The 15,645-nt window shown below is 46.4% G+C and overlaps 1 pseudogene across 1 annotated transcript; it reads right to left on the bottom strand.

Annotated features, from left to right (window-relative positions):
* Positions 1–3,925: 3,925 nt before the first annotated feature.
* LOC105532530 lies at positions 3,926–5,946 on the bottom strand (annotated as a pseudogene). The gene has a single exon (XR_001004997.1). The product of XR_001004997.1 is annotated as a tropomyosin alpha-3 chain pseudogene (transcript).
* Positions 5,947–15,645: the final 9,699 nt, after the last annotated feature.

Here is a 15,645-nt window from a genome sequence, read left to right on the forward strand (position 1 = left end):
CTGGGGGATTGTGGGAGGGTGTGTGGAGGGTGTGGAGATGGGTTGGGGGGTTGCTGGGTGGTGTGTGTAAAACTTCTCCTCTAAAGGACATTTGCTTCTACACAAGTTAAGTCCTGATGGGGTCAAGGCAATACCAGGAAAGGGACTTTAATAGCTTCCTTATATCAGAATAGGAAGCACAAGTTGATAAGAAGTTGGAATCCAGTATCCCAACTGGAGGGGAAGCCTCCCCAAAGGAAAAGCTGCAGTGGGAGATAGTCTGTGTTTACACAGCACGCCTGCAATGTCTGCAGTTTACACAAACCGTATCCTCGGGCCAGCCTGAAGATAGAACTGCCTGACCTAGAAAAGCCTGGGTCTGGGAGCGGTGCCCAGCCAGCTCCGGGAGGAAGCGTCTGCCCAGACCCACCCAGCCAGGGGGCTCTAAGCTGCTGGGACATGCTGGGGGCTGGGGGAGAGGGGCGGGGGCTGCCCGCACACTGCTGGCTCCATACTGCAGGCTGGACAGAGCCATGACAATACCTTAAGTATCCCCTTCATGTCTTGCACAGAATTACAAGTTCAGTTCTTCCAGTTTATTCCAATGAGAAATAGGGAGTACCTCATGACACCCTCCCACTTCATGACTTTGGTCCACTCATCAAAACCGTAATAAAACCTAATGTTTTGTAGACCAGTGTGGGGTTCCCCGGTACTCCCAATAGGCCGCTCAGTGGTTTGCAGATCTGCGCTGCTTAAAGAAGTGGACATGAGTCAGGCTCTTATGGGTTTGAATGCGCACCATTCTTTGAGTATGACCTTGGACAAGTGCATTTTACTGCTCAGAGCTCAGTTTTTCCATCTGAGCAATGAGGAGAAGGCTAATAGATGAGAAGCCCTTGAACGGTGCCCAGCATGCAGCAAGAGCTCAGCAGACAACAAGCGCCATCGTCATCTTATTATCTTTGCATTATTATTCCACATCTCTGTGTCTCTACCCCACGTGGTTCCCCAGCCCAGAATGACCTCCTTCCCCTCTGTTGCCTAGGCGAGAATGCAATGGCCCCATCTCGGCTGCCTCCCAGGTTCGAGGGATCCTCGGCCTCCCGAGTAGCTGGGACTACAGGTGCATGCCACCATGCCCAGCTACTTTTTGTATTTTTAATAGAGATGGGGTTTTGCAGTGTTAGCCAGGCTGGTCTCCAACTCCTGACCTCAGGTGATCCACCCGCCTCGGCCTCCCAAAGTGTTGGGATTACAGGCATAAGCCACCATGCCCAGCCTCTTCCTCTTCTTTTGAAACTCATGCCAAGCTCCAGGCTGGTTCTTACTCTCAGAGTCCTGGGCAGCTGTCCCTGCCCCCATCATGGCACAGAGCACTTAGCACTGTAGGAGCTGGGTGACACATTTGCCTCGCCCAGGTTGACTGTGATCACCCCATAAACTCTTACTCCCAGCAGGTAGCCCAGTGCCCGACCCAGGACGGGCACTCCTCACATGTCTGAACAAGGCAGCGTTAGGTTCACATAACAGAAAGCGCAGTCCATGGGTCAGTCGCTGAGTGCCAGCAGCCTGAGTCCCAAGAGGCTTGCTTTTGACCCAGACTGTCTGCGCGCGGTGACTGGACATTGCGAGACTCAGAGGAGTGGAAGATTAGGGAAGCTGAGGGGAAGGGGAGGAGCAATTTCCCCAGCAGAGCCTCTTCCATGAGGCACAGCAAAACCTAAATTCACATTAGAAGTAATGCATTTTCCAGGGAAGGTGTCGGGGTAAGAAATAGCAAGCCAGAGAGCCCAGGGGTTGCCTTTTAGCCTTTTTCCCTCACTGCTGAGTATGAAGCGCCTTTAACTCGAATCCCATTTGGACCCAGCACCTCAAAGAGTTCCCTAGAACAAAGGAGCGTTTCTCAACAAACTCAGAGACTCAGGGCAAAGTCCAGGGTCACTGTGATTCAGAGGGTGGGGTGGGTGTTACACATTTTACATTTACTTTTTTAAAACCCATTAAAAAAAAATACAGATTCCAGGGTCTGGGTTCAGTTATCAGTCTTAGGGAGTCATGTCCTAACCAACAGAATCACCCTGGTTCGCTGAACTTTTCAGTGTCCACCCAGTCTCCCAGACACGTAGGCCCCAAGCTTCCTGCCCTCTCTGGCTCTTTCCTCTAAAGAGCTATCTCTAAACAGCCTGGCTGGTTTCTAAGTCCTTTGGAGTATGGCATTATAAAGTCTCTGAATGGTTCTATTGGCTCACATGCTAGCCAGGTGCTTTCACCACATACCTGAACCACTGCAGCCATCTCCAACCTGCTCTCACTGGATGGTGTCTCTTTTTTCTCCATGCCCTCACAGGCACTGGTGCCAGACAGTTAACCTAAAACAGTGCTCACATTGCCTGCCCCTTGCTCAGAAATATTCCAGTTGGCTGGGCGTGGCGGCTCATGCCTGTAATCCCAGCACTTTGGGAGGCTGAGGCAGGCAGATCACTTGAGGTCAGGAGTTTGAGACTAGCCTGGCCAACATGGGGAAACCCTGTCTCTACTAAAAATACGAAAATTAGCCAGGCGTGGTGGCACATGCCTGTATCCCAGCTACTCGGGAAGCTGAGGCAGGAGAATCACTTGAACCCAGGAGACAGAGGTTGCAGTGAGCCAAGATGGCACCACTGCCCTCCAGCCTGGGTGACAGATCTCTATCTTAAAAAAAAAAAAAAGAAAGAAAGAAAAAGAAAAAAAAAGAGAGAGAGAGAACAGAAATACTCCAGTGGTTACTGTTTAACGACAGAATAAAATGCTAACCTCATAACCTGAGGTCCAAACCCTTCCCGATTTGACTCTACCCTGACTCATCAGCCTCAGCTTGTTGGTCCGATAATCAAACTGGCTTCCACATTGTCCCAGGCTCACGCCAGCTGCATGCCAGCTCTCTGGCTATTCCACCTGCCTTTCCCTACTCCTTTCCTCATATCCAATCATTCAAGGCTCCTGCCCACTTGCCAAGGACTAGCCCAGGAAATAACGGCTAGTTCCAGGTAACTACTGAACACTTGAAATGTGGCTAGTGTCACGATTTGGAATTTATTTTATTTAATTTTAATTAACTTTAAGACTGATCCTTAACTCTGACTAGAAATTGTGTGACCACATTTGGAGCAGCTTGGTTTTGTGAATCTACTTTTTCTACTGCAAATTTTATGAAATCCAAATACAGATGAAATATCTCTGATGAAAATTTCACATCTGAACTCAGATTGCTGCAAATGTAAAACACACACACTGGATTTTCTTTTCTTCTTTTCTTTTCTTTCTTTCCCTTTCATTTTTTCAGAAACAATTCTTTCTCCAGACACACTGGTTTTTTTTGGTGGTGGTGGTTGTTGTTTTTTCAATTTTTTGAAATGAAGTCTCACTCCGTCACCTAGGCTGGAGTGCAGTGGTGCGACCTTGGCTCACTGCAATCTCCACTTCCCAGGTTCAAATGATTCTTCTGGGTCAGCCTCCGGAGTAGCTGGGACCACAGGAACACACCAATCAATTTTTGTATTTTTCAGTAGGGACGGCGTTTCACCATGTTGGCCAGGCTGCTCTCGAACTCCTGATCTCAGGTGATCTGCCTGCCTCAGCCTCCCAAAGTGCTGGGATTACAGGCATGAGCCACCTCGCCTGGCCAGACACACTGGATTTTGAAGACTTAGTCTTGTATCTCTTAAATGATCTTTATATTGATTACATGTTGAAATAATACCTTAGAGATATTGGACTTGATAAAATATTATCAAAATCAATTTCACTTTCTTTTAATATTTTTATTTATACAATTTTAATTTTTAAGAAACCTCACCTGGACTTTTAACCTTTCTAATGTGGCTACCAGAATATTTAAAATTATCTAGGTGGGCTTGCATTGTGTGTGTGTGTGTGTGTGTGTGTGTGTGTGTGTGTGTGTATATTTTGGAGGGACTGGTTCTTTATTTCAAAAAGTCACTTATCAATATTCAGTATTAAAACAGTCGCACTATTGATTTCTCTTTCTCCCAATCGACCCCAAAGAGACCACATGAAAGGAGAGTACATTTTAAGCCAATAAGCTGCAGGATGTACACCCAACAGACCTCCTAGAAACCTTACTAGAAACTGGGGACTGGGTAGGGAAAGAAATTTTAAAAGATCAACAAACTGCCAGCCCACGGACTGCCAAGGCTGTCACAGCCAGATGGGGTGGCCAGGCTGCCACAAACCCAAAGAAGCAAAGTTTCAAAATAATATGAAATTTTAAGTTTTGTACATAAGCTATTCAAGATTTCTCCAGCACTGACTGATACAAAGCACAATGAGATGGCACTTCTAGAGACAGCAGCTTCAAACCCAGAAAAGGGTAATGAGTTTCACATGGTTTAAATGAGTGGCAAAAACACAATCTCTTTCTTTCAAGGAGGCAGGAAAGCAGTTACGTGGTCACCTCAACATAAGGGAGACAAGATCCATTCTGTAAGCAGCTGAGAGGGGTAAAGATGGGACAAAATTTTGGTCTCAGAGGTCTTACCATCTTAATTTGGTCACTTCTAATGAAAAAAATAAAAAATAGAAATAACATTATCCAACGATATCTTAAAGCTGAAAACGTGAACAGCACATTTTTTGTTCTTGTTGTTGTTTGACTAACTCCTCCTGGAATCACCTTTCTGGTTTGGCTAGTACTTTGTACAGAGCAATGAGGCTTCCCACAGGGGAGTCTCCCCGGGCCCTGCTTGGCTCTCAGTAAGGCAGGCCTATACCTTTTCCTCTCCTCTATGGAGAGGGGAATATGCATGCACTAAGGTGAAAAGTCACCTTCCAAAAGTGAGAAAGGGATTCGATTGCTGCTTCAGGGCTGTGGAATTATTTGGAATGTTTTACAAATGTTGCTACAAAACCACAAAAAAGGTAATGACAAAATGTGTACATCACCACCTACTTTTAAAAGACATTATGCATCGTGCTCACATTCCCTTAAATGTTGTTTCCAAAGGTGCTCAGCCTCTAGCCCAGCTGGAATCTCCGGGAAGAGGCAGAGACAGTTTGGCGAAAAAGACACAGGGAAGGAGGGGGAGGCAAAAGGAGAAAGCAGCCTTCCAGTTAAAGATCAGGCCTCAGTTAAAGGGCAGCTTCGGGCAGGCTGGCCTCAGGCAGAGTCTGGGTCAGAGGGAGGAGCAGCAGCAGGGTGGGACTGGGGTGTTCTACATCTCATTCAGGTCAAGCAGAGTCTGGTCCAGCATCCTTTGTGTACAGAGGTGTTCCTCTTTGGTGCATTTCAGTTTATCTTCCAAGTCATCAATTGTCTTTTATAGCTTGGCTACCGATCTCTCTGCAAACTCAGCACAGGTCTCTGCCTCCTTGAGTTTATCACTAAGAATCTTGATCTCTTCCTTATATTTGTCTTCTTTTTGAGAGTATTTTTCTTCAGCAGCACTCAGACACTTCAGGTTCTGGTCCATCAGTCTAATTTGCTCATCCATCTCTCGGCAACGGGACTCTGCCAGCTCAGCTCATTCCTCTGTGCATTCTAAGTCTCCTTCAATGATCAGTAACTTATAGGCCACCTCTTCATACTTCCTATCTGCCTCTTCTGCAATGTGCTTAGCTTCTTTGAGTTGGATTTCCTGGAGTTCCATCTTTTCTTCATCTTTTAAGGCCCAGTTTTCAATAACCTTCATACCTCTCTCACTCTCATCAGCAGCTTTTTCCAATTCTTCCAGCTTTTGCAAGGCAGTGGCCAGGCGCTCCTGAGCATGGTCCAGCTCCTCTTCAACCAGCTGGATCCTACGGTTCAAGGAGACCACCTCAGCCTCTCCCTGATCCCGGGCACGCCTTTCTCCCTCAACTTCTCGCTGGAGGCGCTCAGCTCGCTCCTCTGCATCATCTGCCTGCTGCTGCAGAACCTGAATCTTGCGCTTCACCGCCTGGATGGTGGTGATCCCAGCCATGGTGCCCACACAGTGACTCGCATTGTATTTATATTAACCGTGCTCCGGTCGCTGCATTCCTGAAGCAATGATCAGCACACCTTCTTTAAAACTCAGCATATGCAAACTTTGTGTTGGTTTTTTAAATCTTCGTATGTATATTATGAACTCATTGTTACCATTTTTTATCTCCATTACCTAGCAGCAAAGGCTACTATTTCTGGACTCCTGTTATGGGACAGGCACTTTGCCAGATGCTTTACATATGTTATCATACTTAACCCTTTCAGCAACCCTGAGGTATGGGCATAATTAGCTCCATTTTTCAGATAAGGTAAATGATGCTCAAAGAACTTAGGTGGGTCATGACCAGGAACCGATAGATGCATGAGGTGCCAGAGCTGGGATTTAAAAATGCCTGCTGACTTCTTTCTGACCCCAGCTCACATCTGACAGGAGGGCATCCATGAAGTATCTGCTGTTGATATTGATGGCTGAAGTTCTGGTTTACCCTGGCCCACACAGGGAAACGTGACTGTCCCGCTCGCCTGTCTGTGAGCAGACTACGAGACTGATGTCTGTTGTATGCTGTTGCGCCCCAATCTTCCATCCCCACCCCAACATACATACATCCTTAATTAGATCCACTTCATAGCCCACAATGTGGTATTATTTACCCCCCGACCCTTTTCTTTTTTGAGATGGAGTCTCGCTCTGTCACCAGGCTGGAGTGCAGTGAGATCTCAGAGGATCTCAGCTCACTGCAACCTCCGCCTCCTGGGTTCAAGCAATTCTCCTGCCTCAGCCTCCCAAGTAGCTGGGACTACAGGCATGCGCCACCATGCCCAGCTAATTTTTGTATTTTTAGTAGAGACAGGGTTTCACCATGTTGGCCAGGATGGTCTCGAACTCTTGATCTCGTGATCTGCCCTCCCTGGCCTCCAAAGTGCTAGGATTACAGGAGTGAGCCACCGCACCCGGCCTATTTACTCATTTTTAGGTAGCATAGTGTGCAGTAAGACCCAGGACTCTGGTTCTAACAAGTAGAGATGAGCCAAAAGTCTCTTTTCTAGTCATTGCATAGTTCCCTATAGTTCTGGTGGACAGAGAATCCAGCTCCCAACCCTCAGAAATGCAGGAAGAAGGGTGGCTGCCTGGAGATGATGCATACTCATTTAAATTATGTTCAATTATTGCATCTTGGCCAGGTGCAGTGGCTCACGTCTGTAATCCCAGTGCTTTGGAAGGCTGAGGTAGGTAAGTGGTTTGAGGCCAGGAGTTCAAGATGAGCCTGGGCAACACAGCAAGATCCCATCTCTAAAGAAAATGTTTAGCCAGGTGCGGTGGCTCATGCCTGTAATCCCAGCACTTTGGAAGGCTGAGGCGGGTGGATCACGAGGTCAGGAAATCGAGACCATCCTGGCTAGGACGAGACGGTGAAACCCAGTCTCTACTAAACATACAAAAAAATTAGCCAGGCATGGTGGCAGTTGCCTGTAGCCCCAGCTACTAGGGAGGCCGAGGTAGGAGAATGGCATGAACCCAGGAGGCGGAGCTTGCAGATCATGCCACTGCACTCCAGCCTGGGCAACAGAGCGAGACACCGTCTAAAAAAAAAAAAAAAAATTTTAACTAGCCGGCTGTGATCATACCACTGCACTCAAGCTTAGGCAACACAGCAAGACCTTGTCACTACAAAAAATTTAAAACTTAGCCAGGTATGATAGTGCACAACTGTAATTCCAGCTACTTGAGAGGCTGAGGCAGGAGGATCACTTGAGCCCAGGAGTTCAAGGCTGCAGTGAACTGTGATTGTGCTGCTGCACTCCAGCTTGGGTGACAGAACGAAATGCAGTCTCTAAAAAAGTAAAAAATTTTAAAAAACACTATTGGGCCTTTATTATATGTCATGCTAGGTGCTGAAGATACAGAATAAGTTAGCTGTGTCCCTTACTTGAACCCCTATCCCGGTGTAGTAGGCAAGGAAGGGGACAATTACGATCTAGGGTAACAAGAGCTGTGATGGAAAGAAGTGAGGATGCCATAGAACCTCAGACACAAGGTACTTTGAGCAGCCTGGGAAAGGAGACTAGGGAAGGAAGAGCTGGGGGCGGGGTGCGGCGGGAAGGAAAGGATGGGAACGGGGGCAAGATGGACTGGAAACCAAAAACAAGGAGAGCTTTGTGTGTTTTCTACCACTGCTGGTGAAACTCGAAAAATGGCTGGCACTAAATGGACATAAAATTAACCAAGACAGTAATTTGTCAAAAAAAAAAAAAAAAAAAAACTTCCTAAGAAAATGTTGTTATTCTGACCAGCCTGGCCAACATGGTGAAACCCTATCTCTACTAAAAATATAAAAATTAGTCAGGCGTGGTGGTGGGTGCCTGTAATCCCTGAGGCTGAGGCAAAAGAATCACTTGAACCCGGGAGGTGGAGGTTGCAGTGAGCCAAGATCATGCCACTGCAGAAGGAAGGAAGGAAGGAAGGAAGGAAGGAAGGAAGGAAGGAAGGAAGGAAGGAAGGAAGGAAGGCAGGAAGGAAGGGAGGAAGGAAGGGAGGGAGGGAGGGAGGGAGGGAGGGGAGAAAGAGAGAGAGAGAGGAGAGAGAGAGGAAGGGAGGGTGGGAAGGAGGAAGGAAAGGAAAGGGAAAATTTTATTTTAAGAGAAGACTAGGTTGAGGGATGGAGGGAAAGGTGTTGTAGAAATATTTCACAGTTTCTGCCTATTGATAAAGTGATCACTACCATTATTTGTTCCCTCTTTTATGTCAAGGATTAAGTAATTAAGAATAGGACCATTGAGGGTCAAATCTATCAGGAAACAAGACATAAAATTGTTAAGTATGTAGTTTGTTTAGATTTTCCATCAGAACTCATGTTGCTGTCCTTGGTGAGTCTATTGGGTGAAGACTGTTTGTCCCAAGAGGAATTAAATAGCATTCCTTTTCCCAATTCCTTAATTGTTGTAACAAATTTGCCCCCAGTCTCTGTGGATCTGTGATCCTTAGAAAACCATCTAAGACAGTAGGTGTTAATTTTTTCCTTTTCTTTTTTTTTTTTTTTGAGACGGAGCTTTGCTCTGTTCCCCAGGCTGCTCTCTGCAACCTCCCCTCCCAGGTTCAAGCGATTCTCCTGCCTCAGCCTCCCGAGTAGTTGGGACTACAAGCACGCACCACCACACCCGGCTAATTTTTGTATTTTTAGCAGAGATGGGGTTTCACCATGTTGACCAGGCTGGTTTTGAACTCCTGACTTTGGATGATCCACCCTCCTCAGCCTCCCAAAGTGCTGGGATTACAGGCATGAACCACCGCACCCACGCCCGGCCTGTAGGTGTTAATCTTGATAAATCTGAGCACCTTGCACCTTCCACTCTTCTGAATGCCTACGCTTAGCTCATTAATCATGGAGGAAGGGGCTTAGGGGCTTCACACCCTGCCTCAGGGCAGAACTCTCACCTCCTCTTGAAGTGTGTTTAACTCCTTGAGGATAACTCTCTTCCCTTAGCAGAAATCCAGGGTCACAGAATAACTGAGGGACAGTCCAAAATGCATTTTATATCTGCTGTTCTATAAAGTGCCCTTTGGGTTCTTGCCCTGGGTAGCCTTGGGAAGGGGAGTAACCACAGGAGCCTCAGCAGGCTCCCACGGGAAGGGCACAGACAGCCCCTGCCAAACTCTGGCTACTGCATACATTCAAGGCAGTGTTTCAGCTGAACATTCAGTGTCCCCATTGGGATCCACTTTCAGAGTCTAGGAACTTGGAGGTCTAGTTCAGCCCCTGTCAAACAGGGGCAATTTAGATGCTATTGCATTATGTCTTCCCAGCCAGTACCACTCTTAGCTCCAGGCAACAGAGGCCCCTGCCCGCCTGTGCTTTAGAGGATCCTGCTCTGGCCCTCACCTGGTGCTACCCCTATGCATGAAGCAAGGCCAAGGGACTTACCAGAGCCTGTACTTCCCCTCAGACCAAACCCTGGGTACGGGGAACTCCAAGGCTCTTCATTCAAGCAGGCCAAGGTCTGGGTGTAGGGCTGTGCTGAGGGAGGACTGCAACACTGATGTGCCCATCCTAGGCCTGAGGGCTGTCCAGTGGCAGCTGCTGGGGGTGAAGGAGTGCACAGAGCATGGGCGTGTGGGCTGACTCATCCACATTCATGCCCATGAGGCACCCCCCATTGCCCCTGACCTTGATGGCATAGATACCAGTCCATCAACTGGACAATGAGCACTTTGATAGAAGAAAATGTGGTAACATGGATAGCCTGCTCTTTTATATAACCCCTACGAAACCCTCTGAAATTATAACGTCCAGTTTCCAGATTAGAATACAAAGCCCAGACCGGGTGCAGTGGCTCATGTCTGTAATCCCAACAGTTCAGGAGGCTGAGGCGGGCAGATCATTTGAGGTCAGAAGTTCAAGACCAGCCTGGCTAACATGGTGAAACCCTGTCTCTACTAAAAATACAAAAAAATTAGCCAGGCATGGTGGCACACACCTGTGATCCTAGCTACTAGGGAGGCTGAGGCAGGAGAATTGCTTGAACCTGGGAGGCAGAGGTTGCAGTGAGCCGAGGTCATGCCACTACACTCCAGGCTGGGCAACAGAGTGAGACTCCGTCTCAAAAAAAAAAAAAAAAAAAGAATATAAAATGTGCTCCTTTTTTTTCCCCCTTTTTCACAAGCCCCCCACCCCTTCAGATAAAAGCTCTTGCTCTTACTGTACAGTGCCAGCATCCCTACTCGAAACTCTGCTTTCTGGCTGAAGAAGTAATTCCTTAGGCTCGTAGGAATTAATAAATCCTTCCTCTCTTCAGAGTTGAGATTCTGGATATAACCCTAAATAGGCATGTTTTTTTCTTTTTTTTGGGACGGAGTCTGGCTCTCTCGCCCAGGCTGGAGTGCAGTGGCCGGATCTCAGCTCACTGCAAGCTCCGCCTCCCAGGTTCACGCTATTCTCCTGCCTCAGCCTCCCGAGTAGCTGGGACTATAGGCGCCTGCCACGTCACCTGGCTAGTTGTTTTTTTTTTTTTTTTTTTTTTTTTTAATGGGGTTTCAAACAGTTAGCCAGGATGGTCTCGATCTCCTGACCTCGTGATCCGCCCATCTCGGCCTCCCAAAGTGCTGGGATTACAGGCTTGAGCCACCGTGCCCGGCCATGTTTTTTTTTTTTCTTATTGCTGCATCAGGCCCTTTCCACCAGAAACGGATCCTGTTTGGGGACACACCTGTGGCTGTGAGTGAGCCTGGGCATGAGAAAGGGAGCAACTATGTTTAAACCACAGAAGGAAGAGCTTTGTAAAGATACAGCAAGAGCATTCTGACAATAACAACATTGCTAAACCTTCAAAGGGCTTTTAAAGAAATTTTGTTGTTCCTTCCTCAAAAAATCTAAAACGAAACCTCCCATTTATGGACAAACACTGAGTCTGGGGGTTCTGTAATCTAATCCTACAATAAATCTGTGTGTATAATTCCCAGTTTACAGATAAGAAAGGCAAAGCTCTCTTCTATTAACTGAGTTCTCCCTGGGGTTCTCCCCACTGTACTGCATTCTTCTCTGGAAAACCAAAAGAATAGCAAACAATCTGATATGGGCCGGGCGTGGCGGCTCAAACCTGTAATCCCAGCACTTTGGGAGGCCGAGGCGGGCGGATCACGAGGTCAGAAGTTTGAGACCAGCCTGACCAACATGGTGAAACCCCGTCTCTACTAAAAACACAAAGATTAGCCAGGCATGGTGGCGCGCGCCTATAATCTTAGCTACTCAGGAAGCTGAGGCAGGAGAATCACTTGAACTCGGGAGGCGGAGGTTGCAGTGAACTGAGATCGCACCATTGCACTCCAGTCTGGGTGACAGAGTGAGAATCCACCTCAAAAAAAAAAAAAATCTGATATGATCCATACTGGTTTCCACAGAAGTCAACTCCCTCGCTATCTTAAAAGTGTGTGTATGTGTGTGTGTGTGTGTGTATATATGTGTATATATGTACGTGTGTGTGTGTTTATACATATATATACACACACACACACACATATATATTTGATACAGAGATGGGACCTTGCCATGTTGCCCAGGCTGGTCTCAAACTCCTGGGTTCTAGCAATCCTCCCACCCTGTCCTCCCAAAACGCTGGAATTACAGGCATAAGCCACCACACCTAGTATCTCACTATCTTAAGGGAGTTTTTCCTATTATAGTTCTGCTTATTAGCAAAGAAAGGGGAAACAATCACAAATACACAATTGCTTGCCACACACCCAGCACCTTCCTTTGTTTTTATTTTCTCCTCTTCTCCTCCTTGGGCCTGGCATAACTTTTCCACAACCAGGAGAAAGCTAATAACTAAAGTATATGAGGGCCAGCTGCAGTGGTTCACGCCTGTAATCCCAGCACTTTGGGAGACTGAGGTGGGCAAACTGCTCGAGCCCAGGAGTTCAAGACCAGCCTGGGCAACGTAGTGAGACCCCATCCCTACAAAAAAATTAAAAATTAGCAGAGCATGGTGGCACGTGCCTGTGGTCACAGCTACTTGGGAGGCTGAGGAAGGAGGATCGTTTGAGCCCAGGAGGTCAAGGCTGCAGTGAGCAGTGACCGCACCACTACATTCCAGCCTGGTGACAGAGCAAGACCCTGTTTCTAAATAAATAAAGTAAATGAGGGACCTCAGCTACAGTGCCTCATCTGCTAAGCCCTTTAAGTCTGTCATTCTGACTCAGCAGTTGCTACCTTTCCCTGACTCCTATCGTGAGCAGGCCTTTCCTTTCTGTAGCAGCTGACACAGGAGTTTAAAGAAAACTTATGATATTGTTTGCACTGGGAGGCCACATGTTATAGTCTGACAAAGGCTGCATGGACTATATCTCAGCACTCTGTGAGCCCTTTCTGCTCAATGATAAACTCAACCAGCGGACATGCCCTGGCATTCTGCACTGAGGCAAAGGCCAGGTCTACAGGTCATGACATGTGATGCTACCTGTAGGCAGAGCAAGCTAGCCAGAAGTGTGGTTGCTGGAAGGGGCAGGTCCAAGCTTGCTAATCCAGTGTTCCAAGGGAAAGAAAACTGCTGCCTACTGCCGGGTTGCGAGCAGAAGATCTTCACGTGGAGGAATGAATTGAGACTGCCAACTTGAACTTCACTGGAGAAACAGAATTTACGTTCAAGTGTCCTTAGGCCAGGCACAGTGGCTCTCCTCTGTAGTCGTAGCACTTTTTGAGGCCGAGGTGGGAGAATCATTTGAGGCCGGGAGCTCAAGACCAGCCTGGACAACAAAGTGAGAACCTGTCTCCACAAAAAATAAAATAATTAGTTGGATGTGGTGGCCTGTGGTCCCAGCAACTTGGGAGGCTGAGGTAGGAGGGCCCCTTGAGCCTAGGAGTTGGAGGCTGCAGTAGCTATGATCATGCCATTGCACTCTAGTCTGGGTGACAGAGTGAGACTCTGTCTCATAAAAATAAATACGTAAATAATTTAAAAGTATCGTTACCCGTTTCTGGCAAGGGGCAGCGCACTGACGGGCAATAAAATACTAAAAACGTATCCCTCTGCCTTAAAAGCTGTAAGTAAAAATAAAGGAGAGGGGGTAAGCATGATGTTTTGAGTTTTTCCGAATCTCAGATTTACGGGCAAAGCCTTGTGATTAGTGTTACATAAAGAGATTGCCCTTAAACCTATCTCACGCAGTGAGCAAGGTAGAAGGATTTTGTGAGTGCCAGTGTGCCTTTAAGACAGTACCAGCTTCTGACCTTGGGGGAGCTGAGGTCTCAGCTGGTCAACAGCAGCCCATAGGTCTCTTTTGGAGGCTGAGAAAAATAAAACCAATAATGAAAGTCATGTTTTCCGTTATTAACAACAAAAAACAAAACCACCAACAATTTGATTCCACATGTCTAGTTTCATACAAAATTTTCCACATGAGAGGCTTATTCTGGTAAAGGCAACACCAAATTTCATTACACACACACACACACACACACACGGTTTTCTTTTTAAATCTACCTCATGGTAAGTGAACAATGTGTGGGGCTTGTGCATCATACAAATAAACAAACAAACAAGTTTGGCTCTTCTTTTCTTATTTCTCCATCAGCCACCTGGAATATTTTACAAACCAGAGCCTGAGTTAAAAGTACAGAACATCTTACCAGGATCCATCTGAGCTGGGGAACTTCAAGATGGCAGTCAGCCTGAAAGAGGCTGGAAAAATAATAAAGAAAGTACTGAACTCTATGGTGCCTGGAGGTTAAGTCCAGTTAGCTACTTGTCTCAGGTTTGAAATTCAAACAGTTGAGCATTCTGGGCACTACGGCAATTTTGGTACATCAAAAAGAGCACGGAGGGCCAGGCATAGTGGCTCATGCCTGTAATCTCAGCACTTTGGGAGGCCAAGGTGGGGGGATCGCTTGTGGCCAGGAGTTCAAGACCAGCCTGAACAACATAGTGAGAGCCTGTCTCTTAAAAAACAACAACAGAGAAAGTCAAGAACATTGGGGCAGAGTACAGTCATTCATGTCTATAATCCCAGCACTGCGGGAGGCCAAGGCAAGAGGATCACTTGAGCCTAGGAGTTCAAAATCAACCAGGGCAACATACTAAAACTTAAAAAATTTGCCAGGCCTGGTAGGGCACAGCTGTAGTCCTAGCTACTTAGAAGGCTGAGGTGGGAGGATTGAGGCTACAGTGAGCTATGATAGTGCCACTGCACTGCAGCCTGGGTAACAGAGTGAGATCTTATCTCTTACCAAAAAAAAAAAAAAAAAACCACTGGACTAAGCAGCTTCCAGTTCCAGCTCTGCAACTGGCCACAGTGAATGAGGCTTTCAGAGAGTCATTTGCTCAATGGGAGCGAGGTTAATGTTGGGTGTTCCTAGTCAGGTTACTGTGAGTAGAGAATGAGATAAAGTAGGTCAAAGTGCTTTGAGGCATTTAAAACATGACACAAATGCAAGGGATTTGTATTTTGGGAGGGCTTGGGAATTCCCTTCCTTTCCCTATGGAAAGTAAGAAAAGTCTACGCCTGTTTTATCTGTAAGGAAGGGTTAGAATCCACCTATTTTGTACTGATGGTGAAACAAAAGAGAGTTTCATAATAAGAAGGTTGGATTAACACAAGGTTTAACCATCAAGTAATGTGACAGATTTTTAAATAAACATATGTAAATGGTCGTTGTCCCATCCTGAGTAGTGAGTAGTCACCTTGGCAGGGGAAACACTTATTTAAATTATATTTCCCATCAAAAAAAAATTTTTTAACTCCTCTTTTGGAACTGTTCCTACAGCCTTTGGCACATTCTTCTGAATATGTCTGAGGGTGACACATTTTTTGTCCTTTGTGGATGATTCTGATTTTTGTAAACAGCCCAAAGTTATTTGGCACAAAGTAAGACCTTTTTTTTTTTTAATTGAAAATAAACTGTAACTATAAGAAGCCTATCTTTCCAGAAGAGTTAGAAATAGATTTCAAGACTGGCAGTATTGTTGGAAAGAGCTTGTTTCTTTCTAGGGTGACAAGAGGAGAAAAGCTATTTGGAAATGTATTTCCTTTTCAGTCACACCTTTAATTATTTATCTTGCAAGACTGACACTAAACTGAGTTTCCAGAAAGAAACGAACATTGCAACCAATCAACTGCTGCAACTATTTTATCACAGCTCCACAGGGCATCTGAATCCATTTGCATATGGATTAACGGGCTAGCAACAAAACAGATGCTTCCAATGAGTTCA

Source organism: Mandrillus leucophaeus, unplaced genomic scaffold (assembly GCF_000951045.1).
Source record: "Mandrillus leucophaeus isolate KB7577 unplaced genomic scaffold, Mleu.le_1.0 Scaffold966, whole genome shotgun sequence".
NCBI lineage: Eukaryota > Metazoa > Chordata > Mammalia > Primates > Cercopithecidae > Mandrillus > Mandrillus leucophaeus.